We start from the raw sequence: 24,699 nt of genomic DNA on the forward strand, positions 1-24,699 counted from the left end.
TTCGCATGAAGAATTAAATCAGTTTGATAAATTAAAGGTATGGAGATTGGTTGAGCTGTCGGTGGGTAAGAAAGCACTAGATACGAGATGGGCTTTCCAAAACAAGCAAGATGACATGGGGTTATTGTTAGAAACAAGACACGGTTAGTCGTTCGTGGTTTTCGTCAGGTTGAAGGTTTGGATTACATAAACTTTTATGCTCCCGTAGCTAGACTTGAAGCCATTCAAATTTTTCTGGCTTATGCTTCGTTCATGGGTTTTAGGGTTTATTAGATGGATGTTAAAACCGTGTTTCTGTATGGCGAAGTCTAACAAGAGATTTACGTGGACCAGCCACCGGGATTTGTAGACTCAAAGAATCCCACTCATGTCTACAAGTTAGATAAAGCACTGGATGGTCTTCATCAAGCCCCTCGGGCATGGTATGCTACAATGACGGCACATCCTCTGGGTCATGGTTATAAAAGAGGGACCATTGATCAAATCTGTTCCTTAAAACCGTTGGGAAAGATCTGATTCTGGTTCAGATTTATGTGGATAACATTATTTTTGGGTCTACCAATGCTGAGTTGTGTTCTAAATTTGAAGAAGTAATAAAGAACATGTTATAGATGAGCTCGTTGGGAGAAATGACTACGTTTCTGGGGTTGCAGGTCCGTCGGAGTTCAACGGAAATTTTGCTACATCAAGGAAAGTATGCTGAAGATATGCTTGCCAAATTTGAATTTCAAGATTCAAAGAGTGCTACCACTCCTATGGCGGAAAGGCCTCTCCTGTCTTCTGATCCTGAAGGGAGTCCTGTAGATCAAACGTACTATCGATCGATGATCGGGTCCCTGATGTATCTCACCGCTAGTCGTCCTGATATCATGTTTGTTGTCTGCCAATGTACCCGTTTCCAGGCTAACCCTAAACTTTCTCATTTAATTGCTATTAAAAGTATTTTTAGATATTTGAAAGGACAGCCAAAGTTAGGACTTTGGTATCCCAAAAACTCAGATTTTGATATGTATGCTTTTGCTTATAGCAATTATGGTGGAGATGACATTGACAGGAAATCCACATTTGCCGGTTGTCAGTTCTTAGGTGAACGTCTCATATCACGGCAATGCAAGAAGCAACAAACGGTATCTACATCAACTGTCGTGGCTGAATATGTTGCTGCGTCTGCTTGCTGCTCACAGTTTATCTGGATGCAACATCAATTGCTGGATTACGGTTTGGAATTTCTTGACACCCCTATCTTTTGTGACAATGATGCTGCCATTGCAATTGTTAAAAATCCGGTTCAACACTCAAAAACCAAGCACATTGACATCAAAATTCATTTTATTCGCGACTGTTATGACCGAAAAATAATTCATCTTGAGCAAGTTTACACTGGTAATAATGTGGCGGACTTATTTACAAAACCGATCGGAACAGCTAGATTTAATGTGCTTGTGGGTTTTCTTAAAATGCTTCGTTTCGAGAATTGAGTCTTTTTGAGAAATTTGTACATATTTTATTTTTGCACAAATTTAGGGGGAGAAAACCAAAAAACTCAAAAAGAGTGTGTGTGTGTTCTTATTATAAAAAACTAAAAAAGGGGGTGTTTGTTTTCTTTATTAATATTATGTAACTATTTACTTTCATTTAAAATTATGTCGGTTGTTCAAGTTGGAAAGACATATACTTGTATATGTTTGGTCCTGTCATCTATTCGTAGACTCACAGAATAGCCATTCACCTAAAGACTGAAAGAATCTGGGGCGATTGCGATGTGGTTTTGTTTTTAAATTCTTTCACTTAAAATTATGTCGGTAACTCTAAGTTGGAGGGACATGTATTTTCATATGTGTTTGGTCCTGTTAACCACTTGTGGACATACGGGATAGCCATTTACCTGAAAACTAAGAGTGACCGGGGTGACTGAGTTTTAAAATGTGTCTTCTGTAAATTTCTGGGAAGTGATATGATTATTCAGTTAACAGCTTCTTGAGGCTTCAAAATATTTTCAAATGGAAATTGATCCAACCTTTAAAAATGATAGATAAATTGATTTTGTGTACCTAACGGGTGAAGTTATTAAGCTTGAAAGGCACTAGAAGTGTCATTGATTTATATGGTAGCTTTCCATGATATGTAAACGATGAAGTGATATAAACTAAATCTGTTAAACTCACTGTGGAGAGTCATCTTGATTAAATTTGCATGTCTCCATATACATCTCTCAGAATGATAGACAGAAAAGTAATTCCCAGTCATACACGAGCCCGTTAGTGTCTTGATCACCAAAAATATTGTGATATTTTGTTTATTAAAAAAATCGGCTGTAAGTATATATATGATATTGTGTTGCTAAATTCTTGGTTTTTCAAAGGCTTAAATGTAAGGCATTTAAATAACTCCTAAACACTCTGAATGTAAGGCATTTAAGTCCAACGTTCAACCTTAAAGCTTAAAATTTTCATACTCTCTATAAAAGTTTTGATCAAGCACTAGGGGGTTGGAGTCAAATTGGGGTGATCTGGGGAAAGCCAAATACGCTTTGAGAATAGATAGGAGGCATCATAGGTCCATACGTGACGTCCATATGAGATTTATGCCTAACTGAACCGAATCCATATCACTGACGCAATGAAAATCATGCTAAGTTTGTGATACCTGCTATCAACCTGTCTCTTTATGTCATAATAACGTTGAACCTGAATCCTTGTGAAAGTACCTTAATAAATAAGATTCCATGTTCGGATCTTTTCATAAAGGCGGCGATTTTATCAATAACTGAAATTTGATCCCAAATTTGCTAAATTACTAGAAGACAGGTGTTTCGGGTTATGTTCTTAAACTGTGATTCATTTTTATTTTTATTATTATATTCTACTTAATTTTGTTTTCACCTCGAAATTACTCTCCTCGAAACAAATGTTATAAAAGGGCTATCTTTGACTTTGGTTAAAATTTCTTGGGCTTTGAGACTGTCTACAGTGTGTCTGATATTGTTTGTTTTGGGCTTGGTGAGTTGGTTTGGGCTTGTCTGGTTGGGTTCTCGGCCCACTGTTGGTTGAGATATAAAAGGCATCAAATCCTTGTTATTTTCATTATTATCTTCTCTCCAATAATACACTGGCCGAAAACCCTAAACCATTTAGCTAATCTTCAAAGAATCCAATTGTGTGCTTTGTTTGCTGATTGTTCTTATTTGATAACAGGTAGGAGATCAACAGATGACGTATTTGATATTTTGTGGGTTTGATTATGATTTAGATGACTGTTCGGGGTCCTTGTTTGACAATTCATATAATGAACTCTCATTATATTGGACATTTGTTTTGGTTAATGCCATGATTGGGACCCTAGTAATTGTTGCAGGTTACGTCCATGGAGTTATCGGTTTTGTTGAAGAAGATGACATGATTTACGAGGGTGATTTCAAAGGGTTCCTATCCTTTGTTGGCTTGACCGAAAACTCTTGGTCAAACCAAGAGTTCTCGGTTGACTTCTGTTAGCCTAGATCTCTTATTGTTGACTGAGAACTCTTGTTCTCGGTTGGACTGGACAGAGAACTCAGGCCTTGACCGAAAACTCCATTACTTGACCAAAATCTTCCTGTGTGGACAGAGAACATCTATATGGACCGAAATCTATTATAAAAACATTATTATGGTCCATATATTCTACTTATTTCAGTTTTGGTTCTTGATACTTGAAAACATTAAAATTATATCCTTAAGCTTATGGTTGTTATTCAAGTTATGTAAACTATTGCTAACTTGATTCGTTTGTTGCAGTATTGGCTGACCAGGCACCACTAAAGTTCATTGATACTCACAATATTGCTGGATACTTGTTTGATCCTCCTTTAGCACACAAGGAGTTCAAGTCCATGTCATATGCAAGAAAATGATCACGAACTTCTGGAGTCATGCTTCTATCAACCAGCGGGGAATAGGTGGAGTTGTTACTATAGACTCCAAGGTTCAGAAGAAGCCGGTCATCATCTCGAAGGCCATTGTGCGTGAAGTGTTGTTATTTGGGGATCAACCTGATTACCCAACGGAATACTCGACCGATGCTATCACTGAGGTGTTAACAAGAATGGGTTACGAGGGATCTTATCCTCCTACAATCAAGAAGCTCTTCATCCATACTGGAGGTTTTTGATCCACACGTTTTTCACTTGTGTGTCAGGACGTAAAGAAGGGTCTGGTGAGATTAGTCACACTCAAATGTCTGTGGTAGTTGCTTTGATCATGGACTGGAACTACAATTACTCCAAATTTGTGTTCGATGAAATGATAAGTAACTTGAAGGGGAAGAATAAGGAGATGTTTCTTATGTATCCCAGGTTTCCGCAGATGATCTTCGATTCCCATTATCCTGATCTTGTAAAGTCTGTCGAGACATTGGATATGAAGTCAATGGGACCCAACACCTTTGGGTTGATGAAACAATCGAGGAAAGGGGAGAAAGTTGTTTACCAGGGTCTTCACGATCTGGTTAAATTCGGTAAATTCGCCAAAACTAAGCCTGTTTCTGTCAAGGCTCAAGTAGTGGATCAGCACGTGATACCAGCTCAAAGACGGGTTGCTGCATTTGAAGTCATTTCAGATGACGATGAAGATGAAGATACTCCAGTGAAACATTTAGAGTCAGAACACTAAGAACTTGAAATTACTACTACTGCTGAGCAATTAAAGGAGTTTGAGAGTTTCAAAGAACTGCTCCAGTCGACTGCCTTGAAGCCTCCTTAAGTAGTCACTGTGAATGAAGATGATGATACTCCTAAAGAACCAGCCGTCGATCTTGTACCACGTAAATGAAGGAAGAAAGATCTGACACCTGGTGTGCTGGTTGATGAAACAACAACACCAAGCCAACAAGAATGTGAGTTGGACCTACTGAGACTCACGCTGATACAAATCCATCCACAACTGAGAGTAAATCTCAGGAATAGATTGTCGATCCCCCCGATTTCAGCTGGATCTTAATCAATCATGTCATAACTCACACAGATTAACGTGTTGACAAGAGAGTTAATGACGGGTTGCTATATTTAGAAAGATATCCGTTTGTTAAAGGCGGAATCAATAACAAACATACAGTTGCAATGAATAATCAAAGGTAGAAGACACACTTAAGATTCACTCAAAAGATTTCCATTTATATAATATTAATCATACAAAAGGATAATCGATTTAGGGTTTTCTAGGAATCCTAAGACAGCCGTCACACAATATTCTCTCAATTAATGTGTCTGTCTTATCCGTAATGTGCCCTCGTCCGTCTTTTGGCGGCGTGCCCTAAACATTCTATTTATAGGCCTGCCAACCTAGGACAGCTGTCATTCCTTCTAGAAACCCTAAATACAGTCATACATATTCAAAATAAACTAAGTGTAAAACAAGTCTTCCGGGTAGGCTTTGCACCAATCTTGTCTTTCCGAGTATGCTCGGCCATCCTTCATAACTTGGTAAGATAGAAGTGTGCTCGGGATCAGTTTCCGGGTAGACTTTACTTAAAGAGTATTTCACTAAGTAAAATACTCACCGAGTAGACTTCAGTCTTCTTGAATTTGCCAGACTTTGCCCGACAACTCCTTACGAGCAACCTTGTTCTTCAATGATCCATTTCAGCTCTTTGCTATAAAATAACTTATTAGCAAAGTGTACTCGGGAGTACTGTTCCTTGCTCGAGCTGAACCTTGCCCGATATTACTTAGAGATACTTCTTTAGATTATCAAGCATACTTGGATCATACTTATTAATGAATACCTTGCCCGGTCTTCCAATCACTTGGCTTCTTGGACTTGGTCAACCAAACCTTACTCGGAAGAGTAAAATACTTGGTTCTGAAGAACAGACTTGCTTGATAAAGTGAACCTTGCCCAGATTTACATAAACTAGTGTACCTTACTCGGCAATGCACTATTTTTAAAACCCTGCTTGGATATCCACTTAAGAAGACTACTTGAAGTAAACCTTGCCCGGTAGGCAAAATATCGTACTCGGCCAAATAAAAGCTTGCTCGGATGTCTAAGGTGTGCTCGGATTCATTACTTAGAGAATTCAGAGGAGGTTGAGAAGATTCCAATCTTCCATGTACTTCATTTAGGTCAAATCTTTGACTCAACAATCTCCCCCTTAGGTCAATTTCTTGACCCAACAATCTCCCCTACATTGGAACACCTCAGCTGACCCAAAACATTTCTATGGTTACTTACACTCAGCAAAAATACACATCAAATCAAAAATCAAAATTACATATTCAAATAACATAAACAAAATTACATAATCAGTTGTCATATTTACCCTTTCTGACCAGTTGTCAGTGGGATTCTTCTTCAGATCTTCCTTTACTTGCTCTGCCCATTTCTTGGCAACCATTGAAGCAATGGACTCACCAATCTCTTCTTTAATCATGACATCAGTAATCAAGTTGGCTGGTTCAGCAGTTTCATTTGATTGACTTTTGGGTTGAAACATGCTAACCACCATAGCTAAGGAATTATCAACTTCCTCAACTCTATTCATCTTAATCAACTCCTCTATCATCTCTTGATCAGCCACATCATCAAGTATTTCTTTTGCTATGTTGGCTTCATTGATCAAGATCTCCTGCTCTGCCATTTCTTCATGAGTTAAGGATTGGGCTATTTTCTCCCTTTCCATTGACTCTTTGATAATTCTTTCTTGTTATTTTAAGGCAGCAGCAGCAGTATTATCTCTGAATAAAACATCCTTTTCAGGATATGCCTTAAGAGGCTCTTCTTCTGTAACTTTGTCCTTTCCCTTTTCCATCCTCTTCTTTAAGTTTTCTTCACTTTCAGGAGGAAAGTCATCAATTTCCTTTTCAAGTGCTTCCAGTTCTGAATCATGCTCTACCCTCTTGGAACTTTCTTCTTGGTCAGTTTCTGGTTCAGTGTGTATAAGTTCCTCAGTAGCAGCATTTTCATCAATGAATTCTTCAGTTTGTGGATCAGTGACATCAGTAAATACATCAGTAGCTAAGGAATTAGTATCTTCCTCAGTTCTCCTCTCGTCACTGCTCTCCTCTCCATATCCATACACATTCATAATCATATTCAATGCATTCACATTCTCACCTTCTACACCTGAGACAGTTGGCATGGAATCATTCTCCCCCTTTTTTTGAGGCAGCTGAGGTCTTCTCAACCTCCTGCTCCAGGGCTTGAATTTTCAAGTTTGCTTGCACCAACTTCTCTAACAGGATCACATTCTCTTGTGTTACTTCCTCATTCCTCCTTCTCAACTCAGCATTTTCTTTCATTAGGGTCAGAAGGTCAGTTTCAGTGTGTGGTGATGTAGGTGGTGTTGTGAAGAATTGTTCATAATCAGGTTGTTCTGTGGTGTGTGTTTGGAAGGTAGATGGTTGTGGTGATTGTATATGAGGTGGGCTAGAAATAATTGGTTCAATTTGAATTATCAGATATGCAGTTTTGAAGTCTATATGGTTATGATCATCATCATTTAATCTCAAACATCTTCTAATCATCCCTTCTGTCACATGTATTTCCTGACCAGCAACAGATGCTTCAATTCTTTTCCCATTGATGTCTTCTACAAGTTCTGCTGATCTCCGGAAATCAAGTGAGTAATTTCTGTATTTGACACGATTTTCAGTAAGAGCAAAGTTGACATTTGATCTAGCCATCCATCTGATCATTGGTGCCACAGGCCCATTGGTAGGTGTGACTTGCAGAAGTGCACACATATTATGTTTCTTTTCAAAGAAATACTTTGGCTGTTCTTCTTCTGCCATATCTGAAACACATAATCAAACATATTCAAAGTGAAATTAGTCATAAAGTTCAGTACTTTTGATAATTTCAAGTTAAAAAAAATGAAGAAGAAAGAAAAGAAATCTTCATGAACCTGTTCTTCGACAAATTAATAACCTAAACACATAAACAGAGTATTAGTAATCAAGAAAATAATCAAAGCCCATTATAGTCTAATCGTGATCGGAAAACACATTATTAATGCTTACCAAGTCGGAATTAGAGGGCTGATAAAAGTTAGGGTTTGGATTAAAGTTGACTGCGATAAGTCGGTTAGGTTTCTTTGCGAGTAAGCAGTTGCAGTGGAAGGAGAGAGAGAGGAAAAGTAATGTTGAAAAATTTGCCTAACTCCCTCTTATATACCTTTTGAAAGTGAGTTTTAAATGCTTTTTGTCATTTTGTGAATTATTAGCTGTCAAACAGTAACATTATCCACTTGATATATTAAACATTTAATTTCATTTAAGTTCATAAGACCTTACTCGAAAGATTAATATATCCAAAGTCTACTCGGTATACTTACACTTACAAACCTTACCCGGTCAAACTTTGCTTGGAAAAATTTTCATTTTTGAATATACAAAGTTTGCTCGAATTCGTCTATTGATAAACCTTGCTCGATCAAGTAAATTAATTTAAAGTTAAGACACGATGAAGAAAGCTTACCCGAAATACTAGATTTCTTGTGAAATTAATCACAAGGCAAATAATCAAGTATAATCATCAAATAAACATCCTTACTAGGAATCAATTAAGATCCCCACATAGATTTCTCAATTTCAAATTAAAACTTATCTAGCATAAACCCTAATCAGAATCATAATCAATTTTATCATACTAACTAACATATTCAATCAAGCATACTTGAAAAACATAGTGTGCCCGAGCAACCATTCAAGAGAATAGTGTGCCCGAACACCTTTCTAATGAAAAGTGTGCCCGGAAAAGGATTTCCATCAGACAGTGTACTCGGAAAGTTAAGTTTTGAAATTACCAAGTATATTGAAGGAACACAAGTGTACCCGAAATATAAAGTGTGCTCGGAAAACAAAGTTTGCCTGAAAACACTTGTAATTTCAAAGAAATCATAAACACACATATCACAGAGCATGCTCGGAATGAAATTAAAAACACATAAACAATCAAGTGTGCTATAGTCTGAAATTTCATAGAGCTTGCCCGAAAATCCTATGTTAGCACTAAGCTTGCTAGGATAAACACATTCAATCATCAGGTATGCCCTTACCCGAGGGATTTCAACATGTCAAACCATACCCGAAAAGTGACAAACTTAAATAGTAATATCTAAGCGTGCCCGGAAAGATTAACAAATCTTTCCTAACAACATATTCACACAAATCACAAAGCTTGCTTGATGTACTTGACTAAGTTCATAAAGTTTGCTTGGAATCACAATCAGCATATAACATGCATAGCTTGCCCGAAACAAGAATTTCTTGTTAAAAGCTAGCTATAAAAACACATAATCATCTCAAGACTTCAAGCTTGCTCGGGAAATGAGTACAACAGTGTACTCTACCCGGAAAGTGTAAACACTTCAAAGCATGCCCGAAAATCATAAAGTTAGTCAAAAATGACTAAGCTTACTCGGAAAGGTTGAAAAATATCAAACCTTACCCGAAACAACATATTCACACATAATCAACTGTTTTGTAACCGGAAAGGTTGTAAATCATTAAACCTTACCCGAAAATACATATTCAAACAGTTTGTGCCCGGGAAGGTTATAAGGGATCAAACCTTACCCGAACTTACATATTCAACCTATTTTAGGCAAAATGCAACACTTTTTGACTTAAACCACTTTGTCAAAATATATTTTTCTTTTCAGATAATAGTTTAAGAGCAAATTGTGCATTTAGAGATCAAATTTCAGTTATATTTCTCTTCAAAACAGTTTCTTCCATTTTCTGAAAAGATCTCAAGAATGGGATCATATTGACTAAGTAGCTATCTCAATACTTCACTCTCAGCATTATTATGACAACTTAGATAGGTTAACAGCAGGTATAAACTTAGCATGAATTTCATTTCTTTGGTGATATGATTAAGGTTCAATTTAAGGCATAATGCATTAATGGTCAACACTGTGCTATGATGCCTCATATCTCTTCTCAAAGCTTATTTGGCATTCCCCAGATCACCCCAATTTGACTCCAACCTCCTGTATTTGGTCAAAAATAGTTTTTGTATGACATAACTTATTGTATTTTTGTATTTTTAGATTCAAACATATATAGAGGCTGAACGTTGGACTTACAGTTAGCAACATGCCTTTCATTCAAGATGAGACAGATTTTGTCAACATCTTTGTAGTTCTTATTGTAACCCTCTTGTTTGATAAAATATTTAAAACACTTATCAACTTTTGGTTAATTTATTCATTCTTCCCCTTGTTTTTGATATTTTCTCAAATTTTCTTAAAGCATGTTCTTTGTCATATTTAAAGATGTTTCATTTTTTGGTTGACCAAATAACAACAGGCTCGTGTATGACTGGGTAATCACTTTTCTGCCATATCATTCGGAGAGATTTATCATGAGATATGCAAAGACAACTATGCATCTCCACATAAAGATTAGCATACTCATTATGTTTATATCACCTTAGATTTACATCATCATGGGAAAGCAACCATACATGTTAATGACTATACTAAGGTCTTTTTAGCCTATTAATTCCATATGATCAGCTAAGTAGTCAATGTACTATCATTTCCCATTAAACACAGTTTAATATTCAATCACCCCAATATCTCTTCATTGTCAGGTTAATGGCTATCCTGTTTGACCAAAAGTGGTCAACAGGACCAAACATACATGTGAATATATGTCCTTTCAAAGTCAGAGCTATTGACATAGTTTTAAGTGAAGGAATAAGAAACAAGTCATAATTGCCCCAAATGCATTCAGTTTTCAGGTCAATGGCAATCCTTTGAATCTATAGAGATTTAAGGACCAAACATACACAAGTGCATGTCCTTCCAACTGGGCAAATGACATAGTTTTCAGCAAGAACATCTACTTGAGACTTTTCAAAAAAAATCCTTCTTTTGAGCTTCTTTAAAGCTTGAACTGAATAATCTTATCATATCTCTACACCATTAATCAACTTGCTCATGTTTTGACCAAAATAAAGTATTTATGCAAAATTCATTATAAAATTCATTGAATCACTTAATTCTGACATAAAACACATTTTGACATAAACAGTTGCATCACTTAATCAAATCTTAATCATTCTTAACATCATCAAGAAAACAAACTGTACAAACATTCAATGTCTATCATATCTTAACAACATCAGAAGATCAGATAAATAACATATTCAAGTAACCATAAACATGTGATTACTCATGACATCAGATAAGCATTTAATCTCACCCAAACATATCAAACTACTTATCATAACATCAGATCAGTTAACTTGATAGTTAAGAATTATCATCAATTTCAAACAAATTGAACAGATATTTACTTAAGCACCTATCAGTTAACTTCAAACCAGTGACATATTCAAAACATATTTAATCAACATTCAGTTGAAACATATTCATAACATATTCAATCATCATTCAGTTGAAACATATTCAATCAACATTCAGTTGAAACATATTCAATCAACATTCAGTTGAAACATATTCAATCAATATAATCAATCAACATTCAGTTGAAACATATTCAATCAACATAATCAATCAACATTCATAAGGTGTAACTTCTGTCAAAATAATCAGTTAGCACAGAGAGACACACAACCAGGCACACATCCTTAATCAGATTTCATCAGAGTTGATCATTCCAAGGGCTTTCAAAAGAAAGTTGAACCTGGTTCTATCAAGTGGTTTGGTGAATAGGTCAGCCAAATTGTCACTTGTATCAACCCTTTGCATTTCAATCAAACCTTTTTCACTGCAGTCTCTGATGAAATGATGTCTGATTTCAATGTGCTTAGTTTTGGAATGTTGAACTGGATTTTTAATAGTAAAATATGCAGCATTATTGTCAATAAGAATAGGGGTGTTCAAGAAATTCAAACCATAGTCCAGCATCTGATTTTGAATCCATAGAACTTGTGCATAGCAGGCGGATGCAGCAACATATTCAGCTTCTGCAGTAGAGATTGAAACTGTAGTCTGCTTCTTACATTGCCATGACACTAGCCTTTCACCCAAAAATTGACATCCTCCTGAGGTCGACTTTCTGCTCATGTTGTAGCCATCATAATCACTGTCTGTATATGCAATCAGATCAAAAGCTTGGTTCTTTGGATACCAAATCCCTAAGTCTTGTCTTCCCTTCAAATATCTGAATATTCTTTTAACAGCATTCATGTGTGAAACTTTTGGACTTGATTGAAATCTTGCACACACATATACAGCAAACATGATATCTGGTCTTGTTGCAGTCAGATACATCAGAGATCCAATTTTGGCTCTATATTCATGTTCATCTATAGGCTCCCCCTTTTCATCTGCAGTCATCTTTTCTTTGGTGTCCATTGGAGTTGAAGCAGTCTTGTACTCATGACAATTGAACTTGTTCAAGATGTCCTGCACATATTTGCTTTGATGAATGAAAATCCCCTCAGCCTTCTGTTGAACTTGCAATCCTAGAAAGAAGTTCATTTCTCCCATAGAACTCATGCTGTATTTGGACTTCATTACCCCTTCAAACTCCATACACATTTGTTCATTTGTAGAACCAAAGATGATGTCATCCACATACACTTGTACCAGAAGCAAGTCTGATCCCTTTCTTTTGTAGAAGAGTGTCTTGTCAATGGCTCCTCTTTTGAAACCATTTTCAAGAAGATGATTTGACAGCTCATCATACCATGATCTAGGAGCCTGATGCAATCCATAGAGGGCTTTGTTTAACTTATACACCCTGTTTGGATACATTGGATCCTCAAAACCTTGAGGTTGAGCAACATACACCTCTTCATCAATCTTTCCATTTAGAAATGCAGACTTAACATCAAGCTGGAACACTTTAATGTTCTTTGAGGCAGCATATGCAAGAAAAATCCTGATAGCTTCAAGTCTTGCAACTGGTGCAAAGACTTCCTCAAAGTCTATTCCTTCTTCTTGAAGACATCCCAGTGCTACAAGTCTAGCTTTATTCTTAATCACTAAACCCCTTTCATCCGTTTTGTATCTGAACACCCATTTGGTTTCAATTGCATATCTGTCAAATGGCTTATCAACAAGATCCCACACATGCAGATCTCTAAATTGTGCCAATTCCTCTTGCATTGCTTCCACGCAACTATTATCTTTTAATGCTTATGCTATGTTCTTTGGTTCTATTTGGGATAGAAAACAAGAGTAAAGACAAATGTTTGCAATTTCAGAATGACTTCTTGTAACTCTTTCATGCAAATCACCAATGATGTTTTCAGAATGATGATTCTTTTCCACATAAGGAGTTTGAACAATCATATCTGTAGACACAGTTGTGTCAAGATTTGTTTCATTGAGTTCTGGTACTTCAATGATCGAATCAGTCTCTGCATCATGAAATTCTGGTGCTTCATCATTATGTTGTCTTGAAGTAGATGCACCATTATTTTCTAAGTTCAATCTTTGAAATAGATCTTGAAATCTTGCTGTAGATGCAGCTTCTTCTCCACTTGCTTGGTTGCTTGTGTCACCCTCATTCTGAACTTGATTATCCTGTACAACATGATTGTCTTGATTGTTCTCAGTATGATCATGTTCAATATTGTGATTGTTTTCTTGATTAGGTACACCAATATCACATGAGGGGTTCTTCACAAAAGTATATTCCTTTTCCTTTTTAGCAACCTTCTTCCATAATTTTTCCAAGTCCAATGACTTCTTCTTTTTCTCTTCAAATTCACTGGTCTTGTAGAAAGATTCATCGAAGTCTTCAGGATAAATCTTGAAAGACCCTATTAACTTCTCATGATCAAACAGCCATGTTGCACCATCAACTGTATTGAATTGATTCTCATTAAAGATGATGTCAGATGATTCTATAACACTCAAGTGATCTTTCACATAAACTCTGTAGGCTTTTGAGTGTGTAGAATATCCCACAAAGAAATAATCCAGGGACTTTGTTTGAAACTTGTTCAAATAATCTCTTGTGTTCAGTAGAAAACATTTGCATCCAAAGGGCTTGAAAAACTTAATGTAAGGCTTTCTGTTGTGAAATATTTCATATGGAGTTTTGTTAAGCCTTTTGTTGACAAGTACCCTGTTCTGAACATAGCAGGCTGTATTTATGGCTTCAGCCCAAAAAGTGACAGGCAGATTAGCATCTGCTAACATGGTTCTTGCAGCTTCAATAAGTGTTCTGTTTCTTCTTTCTGCTACACCATTTTGTTCAGGAGTTCTAGGAGCTGAGAATTGTTGTTGTATTCCTTTTGCTTCACAGAATTCTTGCATAACTCCATTCTTGAACTCAGTGCCATTGTCACTTCTCATCATCTTGACTGTCTTATTCAACTTGTTCTCAATCATTGTTACACAACCTTTAATCAACTCTGCAGTCTCATCCTTTGTACTTAGGAAATAAACCCAAGTGTATCTTGAATAGTCATCAATGATCACCAGACAATATCTTTTCTTCCCAATGCTTGGTACACTCACTGGACCAAAGAGATCTAGGTGAAGTAATTCAAGTACTTGATCAATTGAGTTGATGAGCTTTGGCTTATGAGTAGATTTGTGTTGTTTTCCCTTTTGACATGAATCACAATGATCTTCCAACTTGAATTCTCTTGTAGGTAAGCCTATGACATGCTCACCTTTGACAAGTCTATTCATGTTCTTCAAGTTCACATGACATAGTTTCTTATGCCACAATTTTGACTCATTTTCAGTGGCTTTGGAAACAAAACATGCACCTCCTCTTGAAACAGCTTCTTTCATATTCAATTCATACAAGTTACCATTTCTTGGTGCCATCATCATAATCATTTCAGGTGGAATTACAAACTCATGTTTTAAAATGAAACAGTGTGAATCATCAAAACTGACCTTGTAACCCTTATCACACATTTGTGATATACTCAGCAGATTGTACTGAAGACCTTCAACATGAAATACATTATCAAATGAGACTTTCCCATTTGTTAAGATTCCTTTTCCAACAATCTTTCCACCATTCTCATCACTCCCAAAAGCTACTAGACCTTCATACTTTTCTTCATAATTGACAAGAGATCTCTTGTCATAAGTCATGTGCCTAGAACAAATACTATCCATATACCATATGTCATTTAGAGGAGTGGATTGTTCCTGCACATACAAAGAAAATTTGATTAGTTGAGTGATGAAGTGCAAGCCTTATCAACTTGCAGCTCATCAGATTCAGTTTCAGTTTCAGACACAGCTTGGGAAGTGAGTGTTGTTGGTTTAGGATCTTCATGAGTCAATTCTAAGTTGTCTGAATGATCAGTTTCATAACCACACTCTCTTGGAGTTTTAACAAGTGAGGTTGGAAACTGGTATTCAGCTGAGTCAGTGGCATACTCCTTTATCACATAGTCCTTCTTCTCAGAGTAGTCTCTCACATCAGCAACTTGCTCAACCTTACTCTCAGTCTTAGGTTTCCAAAGAAAACCATGTGGTTCATATCCATGTCTTAATAGAAACTTCTCATCACCAGTGAGTTCTGTTGGTTTATTTCTAGAATGTGCCTCTTTTCTTCTTGTCTTCTCACTGCTTGATGATCCTTGAGAGCCATCAGATATGTCTGATTGAGTATCTTGTTTGATTCTCAAAGACTGATAGTTGTTTTTGGTCAATTTCTCATACTTCTTAGGAGATTTATTTCTTCTTGCTAGTTCAGCCACTTTCTTCTCAATCCTTGTCTCCTTTTCAGATTTCTTTTCATCTCTTTTCATGGTTTCATTTCCACACACCTTTCCTTTTCCCAGATATTTATCATCCTTATGTTTATACAGGACAAAGTCTTGGCCATACTTTGTTCCATCTGGTACATGAAATGGGTTTAATTTGAATCTTTCATTACATGAATCTGTGTGGTGACCATATTCATCACACCTTTTCCACCAAACCTTGCCCTTGAATACTTCATGTTCTTTTGGTTTCTTGTATCTTTCACTTGGCTTAGGTGTCTTGACTCCTAGAGTCTTCTGATTCTTTAAACCATCAAAATCAATTGAAAAAGGAACAAATTCCTCAATCTTGATGTCTTGTCTTTCAAATTTGCTTTTGACAATGACAATTTTCTCCATAATCATAGGTTCTTCATCACTGCTTTCTCTAACCCTTGACTGTCTTTTCTCATACTCTTCCATAGTTTCCATTTCTCCAACATCCAACACCTCCTGACTAGAAAAGATTGGATAAATTGGGATAAAATTTTATGTATCAACCTTTTCAGTCACCATCTTCTTCTTGTTGTTCTACTTTATCTTACCCAATACAGCCTTGCTTGGTGGTCTGACTGCATTGTAGTTTATCTTCCTCCTTTCACAAATATCAAAAGAAACATGTTCTCTTTTCATTTTATCATTCTGTTTCTTCAATCTTGGTGGGACTGGTGGATACTTTGGAAGTGTATCAACAGATTCAGGTTTCTTATATTTTCTTCCTCTTTCAGCAGCTTTGATTTCCTTTTCAGTAATTTGATCACTCAAATCACTCAAATCATCTTGATCCAACTCAACTGAATCAAAGTCATCCTCAGAGACTTGAACTCCAATTGACTTATCCTCTTTTACTTCTTTCTTAATCACAAACTCTCCCTCTTCATTCACTTCTACCTTTCTGTACAAATCAACAAATTCTTCCTTGTCTTGAAAGACATCTTTGAATTGTTGCAAGTATGCATCTCTTTTCTCTTTGTCAACTTTTGGCATGAAGTTGTTGTTGAATGGAGGTGGAACTGTTTTGTATTTGTCTTGTTCCTTCACCTAGTTCAGTAAACCACATATGTTGCCTGTTGAGACCAAATTTTTCAGAAATTCAGTTTCAACCATCAGTCTTGTGTTTTGCACCTTTTCTTCAACTAACATCTTCTTTAATCCATCAATCTCAGTGGTGTATCTGGTTTGAGTTCTGTAAATGATCATGGAATCATCTTCAAGGCTTTTAATCTTTTCATCACTGATCATCTCACTTGCCTTATACTCATTGATGATACTTTGTTTTCTAAAACACTCACTTTCCAGCTTGCCTACCTTTGTTTTCAATTCAATGATAAGTTCATTTAAATCAACTGTAGGAGCAGAGTGTACCTGAGATGATGATCCTTTTTCTTTCTCAATTATGGCCATGAATGCCACATTTTCTTTCCTGATATCATCTGCAATGTCCTCTTCATGATTTCTCCAATCAAAATTTCCTTCATGCTGTGTAGTCACTGCCACGTTTCCTTGATTTCTGATCAGATTTTGATTTACTGGAACAGTGTTGTTTGGAACATTTTGAGCTGCTTGAAGGTTTTGATTGTTATTCATTTGAAAACCTTGAGTCTGTTGCATACTTTGTTGTTGATTATTCATTTGAGGCTGAAAGTTGTTGAAGTTGGGGTTGTAATTGTTGTTTGGATTGAAGTTGTTGTTGTTAAAGTTGTTCATTTGACTGTTGTTGTTGTTGTTGAATCTTGGCTGATTTTGTTGGTAATGCTGCTGACCTCTTGGTTGATTTTGTTGATATTGATGCTGACCTCCTGGTTGTTGATTCTGGAATTGATTCATTTGAAAGTTTCTTGGTTGATTGCATTCTCTTGCAAAATGACCAGGTTGCTGACAATTGTAGCAGATTGCTTTTGACTTGTCAAATCCAATCCTGTCATTAGGAAAAGAAACCAGAGACCTACCAGTTCTGTTATACAGCCTTTTACTTCTCAAACCCAACATGGCAGCTTGCCATTTCAAATCCATGTCTTCCAAGTCATCTGCATCAATTTCCTCTAAATCATCTTGTACCACACTTGTGTGAATTAGGTTTTTTGCAACAAATGCATTATATGACTCAGTAAACATAGACAGCAAAGCCTGTGTTTCATTGCTTTGACCATGTCCTGTGCCAGTATGAGGAACATTTCCACTTGGCATAGAGGCAGAATCAGTATCATCAATCAGTTGCACATTGAACCTCTGCTGATTTCCTTGATTGCTTGTGCTACCTCCAATGAAAGATTTTGTAGTAACAGCATTATGTTTAGCTGGTTCTTCAATAATGGGAATTTGTTGTTGATTCTTGGTAGACAGATTTCCCATGGATGCAATCAATGCATTTGAAACATTGAAGCAGGGTCTGTCTTCCTTAATCATCTCATTCTCTATCATTTCAAGTTCTGCAGCCTGAAGAAAGCATACCACATCATCCAATTTCAATTCATTGAAATTTTGCTTCTGAAGGATGAACTTGCAAGCAGTATACCATTCTTTTGGCATTGAGTTGAGTAACTTTGTATTCAAATCAAAGTCAGTCATTACATAATCAGTTGTCCTCAACTCATTCACAATACTTAGAAAACGTTCTAGTATTGATTTCAACCTTTCTCCATCCTTATACTTGAACCTTTCCAACTGTTGCTTCAAACTTTGCTTCTTTATGTTCTTTAGTTCAGTATTCCCTTCATACATCTCAAGGAAGGGCATCATACATTTGCTTGGCAGTTGTGTGATGTGCCACCTTGGTCAGAATCTCCCAAGACAAACCTAGCTTAATCATAGCTAAGGCTTTGTCATCCACCTTTCTCGTTTTTTCTCTTACAGCAGCAGTTGCAGCTGCATTTGCACCTTCTTCAACAGCAGTTTGTGGACCATTCTTGATGGAGTTCCACATATCAATATCATTGTAGCATACGGCTGCTTCAAAGAGTACTTTCCATTTGATAAAGTTTTCATGTCCATACAACCTTGGTATCTTGTTAGTAGACACCTCTTGTTCCTCATATCCAGACATTTTGAGAAATAAAATCAGTTTCTTTGTAAAAACAAAGTTTCAAAATAATCAGATCTGAAAACAGAATGCTCAGATCTGATGTGTCTGATGTGATTAGAACAAGATTTAGATATAAAGATTAGAACTTTAATTGAAATAAGGAAGAGAAAACACCGGTAGATTGTAGATCTTGAAGAAAAATGAAAAACAGAGCTGCTGACGTCACAAATCAATGGAACAGTGATCTGCTTACGTCATTCTTCTTCAAATCTTCAATCAGCAATAATCTTTCCAAAATAGCAGTAATTCAGCTCTGATACCACTTGTCGGTCCCCTCGATTTCAGCTGGATCTTAATCAATCATGTCATAAATCACACAGATTAATGTGTTGACAAGAGAGTTAATGACGGGTTGCTATATTTAGAAAGATATCCGTTTGTTAAAGGCGGAATCAATAACAAACATACGGTTGCAATGAATAATCAAAGGTAGAAGGCACACTTAAGATTCACTCAAAAGATTTCCATTTATATAATATTAATCATACGAAAGGATAATCGATTTAGGGTTTTCTAGGAATCCTAAGACAGCCGTCACACAATATTCTCTCAATTAATGTGTCTGTCTTATCCGTATTGTGCCCTCGTCCGTCTTTTGGCGGCGTGCCCTAAACATTCTATTTATAGGCCTGCCAACCTAGGACAGCTGTCATTCCTTCTAGAAACCCTAAATACAGTCATACATATTCAAATTACATATTCAAAATAAACTAAGTGTAAAACAAGTCTTCTGGGTAGGCTTTGCACTAATCTTGTCTTTCCGAGTATGCTCGGCCATCCTTCATAACTTGGTAACAAAGAAGTGTGCTCGGGATCAGTTTCCGGGTAGACTTTACTTAAAGAGTATTTCACTAAGTAAATTACTCACCGAGTAGACTTCAGTCTTCTTGAATTTGCCAGACTTTGCCCGACAACTCCTTACGAGCAACCTTGTTCTTCAATGATCCATTTCAGCTCTTTGCTATAAAATAACTTATTAGCAAAGTGTACTCGGGAGTACTGTTCCTTGCTCAACCTGAACCTTGCCCGATATTACTTAGAGATATTTCTTTAGATTATCAAGTATACTTGGATCATACTTATTAATGAATACCTTACCCGGTCTTCCAATCACTTGGCTTCTTGGACTTGGTCAACCAAACCTTACTCGGAAGAGTAAAATACTTGGTTCTGAAGAACAGACTTGCTTGATAAAGTGAACCTTGCCCGGATTTACATAAACTAGTGTACCTTACTCGGCAATGCACTAATTTGCAAACCCTGCTCAGATATCTACTTAAGAAGACTACTTGAAGTAAACCTTGCCCGGTAGGCAAAATATTGTACTCGGCCAAATAAAAACTTGCTCGGATGTCTAAGGTGTGCTCGGATTCATTACTTAGCGAATTCAGAGGAGGTTGAGAAGATTCCAATCTTCCATGTACTTCATTTAGGTCAAATCTTTGACTCAACAATCTCCCCCTTAGGTCAATTTCTTGACCCAACATAGATTTTTGATAACATTGCTCAATAATTTAACTTTGAAGCAGATATTCCTGTTTTTGACAAGCTTTCGGGATCATCAAACCCGACTGGTCAGTCAAGCTCTAGTGCTTCAGAGAAGATTTCTCAGATTCTCGCTTTGCAAGACACTTATCTATAGAATAAAGAAAAGGGGGTTATGCTTGAAGATGCTCCTGTGGACGTACAAGCGTTGCAACGTCGAGTCTTTGAACTCGAACAAGATGTGGTTGTAAAGGACGTGTGTATTCAAGAACTCGAAGCTAGCAACTCTGACAAAGATTTTAAGATTAACGAGCTTCAATCCAACATGGGAGGATTAACTTCTATGTACTTAGACCTACAATAGAAACTTATGCAAAAATTTGGAGACGAATTCAAAAGCAGTGAAGATCCTGTTATGAAGACAACTACTGCTGATCTAGGTGGAACCTCCAGTGCACAAACTTCTGCACATCCTGACGCTTCTGAGTCACTGGAGCACTATCTTTCAATTCCACCCAAAACTGTTGAACAATCGAACTGTATTCAGAAAAGATTCTTATTATGAAGAACTCCAATCAGAATGTTGAATCGTCTGATCATCTAGATAAGTTTGTTGTTACATTTGAGAAGGGTTTTTCTGACAGGTATGGTGACCGTTCTGGAGTCATGTCTTGGGGTTTTGATGCGAAAAAGAACATGTGGTGGGTAAAACGAAGGTCTGGGACTACTGAGTACTACAAGAAAATGAAGGATTTCAGATCCTGGACGAAGGTAGATCTCAGCGACCTTATCAATGCTCCGTTCCACAATCCAAGTCATGATAAGCGAGCTACAAATTTCTAGAATTTTCTGCGAAGACAAGTCGATAATGGATTCCCAAACATGAAGACTGCTGAGTCGTTCCTGAAGAAGGAAAAGAGGGTTAGGGATCCTAGGACAGGAATGACTATGGTGAGCATTGTGTGGCCTACAAGAAATAAGGCAACTCACATTCCTGTACCTAATGCTATTCCAGACGGGACCCTAGACAATATGAGATTTTGAATGTTTGACAGCGAAACTACTACTGTTGTCATACGTCTACAAACGGGTAAGGGTCAATACCGGTTCGTTGATCCTAGAGACTTGCTAAAGTACGGAGAAAGAGACATCAAGACCCTCAGCCCCTCAGCACATTCCAAATCATTGCTGACCCAATTTTTGAAGAAGCTACCAAAGAATATACTAGTATGGCGGCTTCTATTATCAGAACTGGTTTTTGGGCAGGTGGTTTAAAGGATGCGGATGTCGATATCATGGAACACGATTAAAGGAAGAAGCTACAAACCAAGGGGGAGATTTTTGGGTCTATTTAGGTGGTTTGTACTTGGTTTATATTATTGTATATCGTGTTTAAGTGTTTGGACATGTAAACCGAGATCACATTGTGATCTCGGTGGGCTTGGGCTTTATTGGGCTAGGTTATTTGTTTTCCCTATATATAGATAACATGTATAGGGTTTATGGTTGGCCGTTCATATTGTTAGTGTGGTTAACAATTTTGTGTAACCTAGTGATTAAGCACCCGACGTTAATACAACATGTGTTTTGAAGTAAGATCTCGTGTTCTTTATGTATTATCATTGTTTGTCTTGAATCACTTAATGTTATATTCTGCAAAAAAGTTAGGTTTGTTGATATCATATTGAAATATCCAAGATAGGTACTTATACTTCTTATTAGCTTTGGCATGTGCACTGACATCCAGCTTGTGTTCTTCTTCAACGTATCGATGGGCTTCAATGATCTTCGAAGTCAGGGACTTGTTGTGATTTCCAAACCATCCCTCAGCATCAGGATCAAAAGAGCTTGATCCCTTTGCCGATACTTTCTATTTCCTCTTCGTTGTCTTCTCAAGATGATCCTCGACAGCTTTAACGTGTTCTTCTGTGAATGATGAAACACCCTGATCAAAATTTGATCATGTATACAGATCAAGGTATTCCTCTGCCATCACATCTTCGATCTCGATCTCATCGTTTTCATAAATAAATGGCGTATTCCTGTGTGGAATACTCGTGTCAAGAATGACTTCTTCATCATTTATTATCTCCACATCTTCCTCAGCTTCCAACGTATCCATCACTTCATCATTCAACCCCAACAATAAAGATATTTTATCACGAGTCAGGGCATGACAACAAATTCACCCTCCTCGATTTCATCAGCGTTGGCGGTACTCATCACCACACCAACCATATAATCCATAAATAATAAAATTAACCACATTCGTTTAACCTAAAAATTCAAAATTAACGAATGGTTCACATTTGTTTGTTCATTCGTTATCCATGTTAACGAATAAACAAAAAGTTACATTAAATAACGAATCAGCCAAGATTCGTTCTTCATTCGTTATCATTGATAATGACGAATGAGACTATAAGTTATTAGAGTGAGCGGAAGCGAATAGGATAACGAATGAGTATATTCGTTCTTCTGTACAAGTCACGAATGATCATCAATCGTTATTATTAAATCTAACGAATGGGTTCTATTCGTTATGAAGGTTCATAATGAATAGAAACAAATAAAAAAATTAAAAATAAATAATAAATTCCATTGTGAATTTTCATGAATTAAATAATGCGTCGAAACCCGTGTCCCGATGAACGTTAATTTAAAATTCTTAGTACTGGGAGTAAGATGCAATACCATAACGCGCTTTGAAATCAAAACACATAAGTTAAAAGAGTTAACTTAAAAGTCGATTAACTTAAATCAATTAAATAAATGAATAAATAAAAACGTGGGAAAATCTTTTTGATATTTTCTTGTTTAAATTTGAACCCTTTATCTCAAAAATCGAAAATAAAGCAGAAAATAAACTAAAAACACAATATTTTTGGATTTTTGTATATACTTGAATTGAAACAAAATAAAAACAAAGATACATATGAAAGCTATTCTACGAAAGCAGTACATGTTATTGTGATTTGAGCAGAGAATCATATTGACCAAACCACCCTTACATCACAGTTTTATATTTCAAGGTTATTATGACTGGTGTTATGTCGGTCATTGATATTGTTGTCCACTTAAATATTATAACAAACCTTCAAGTATTTTTGTGATATAATTTAATTTTCAATTAAGGCACAGAATATCAAAAACAATCAGCCTCTAATCTTGGTTCAGACTTAGTTTAACTTTTACCATGTCACCCCAACTTGACTTAAACCATTATGATGCTGATCAAAATATAGATTTTAATAGATTTATAAGCGATCTAAGCTCATAATCTTGACTACAAGGTATACCCTCGTTATCAAGCAATACACCAAGCTTCCTTTACAGTGAATGAGTGTGCACGAGTTCATCTGTAGGCTTACGGACATTGTATCTCATGGGGTCCGTTTCTTATTGGTATTAAGACGCGCGCAAGGGTGGAACAATGTATCACTAACAGCGGATTTTGATCAAGTCAGTAATGAGTTTGTACGCCGTACAGTAGTGATCAAGTTTGATGACTTTGGGTTTGCTTTAAAAGCTTTTAAAATATTCATGTTTATGAATACCCAAATCATTAAGCCACATAAAGACTCACAGTGTCCAGAATCCGGATGCATGCCATCAATACAGGATTTGTGGCCATAAGACCATACTCCATTGAAGTGTTAACCAAAAACCAGATGCATTTTATTTAGAATTTTTGTTTTTGGTGATCAAACAAACATAAATCTTGAGTATGGCAGGCTATTACATTTCTGGCTTCATTACCTAAACTTTTAGAAGAGCCTAACACCTTTTTCAATTTGGCAGTTCTTTAGGTTTATGTCACATACTTTACATTTCAGTTTGTTTAATACATATCAATACACCAATACAGTTAAGCACTCACTCTTGTAAGCTATTTCTTTATAAATATGGGACCCGATGATCAATGTACTATCATTTTCTCTTTTTGCTTCAAAACTCATTTTTGAGGAGCATTTAAATTCAGTCACCCTGGTCACCTTCAGTTTACAGATTAATGCCTATCCCATATATCTACAGGTAGATAATAGGACCAAACATGTATAAACATACATGTTCCACAAACTTAAGTAACCGACATATTTTTAAGCGAGAGTTCAAAATATTTGAATGTTTTTGTAGTATTTGAATGTTTTTGGTTTTTGAAATATTTGAATGTTTTTGGTTTTTCTCTATACAAACAGAAATCACAATATTTTTGTATTTTCCATTTTTCTCCCCTAAAACCCAAAACAATAAAATTACCAAAACAAAATAAACTTTACAAAATAAAATTGATTATCCGAGCTTAAGGATATCAGCAAGGGTTTTCAATCCATTTAAACCAAGCAAAAGGTTAACGCGAGTTTTATCAAAAGCTATGGTAAATAAATCAGCTTTCTGAAAATCCGTGTGCATCTACTCAAGATCAATTAATTTATTTTCAAAACAATCACAGAC

This window comes from Bidens hawaiensis, unplaced genomic scaffold, assembly GCF_021521415.1.
Source record: "Bidens hawaiensis isolate Kalapana, Puna unplaced genomic scaffold, B.hawaiensis_p1.1 tig00013873_1, whole genome shotgun sequence".
Taxonomy (NCBI): domain Eukaryota; kingdom Viridiplantae; phylum Streptophyta; class Magnoliopsida; order Asterales; family Asteraceae; genus Bidens; species Bidens hawaiensis.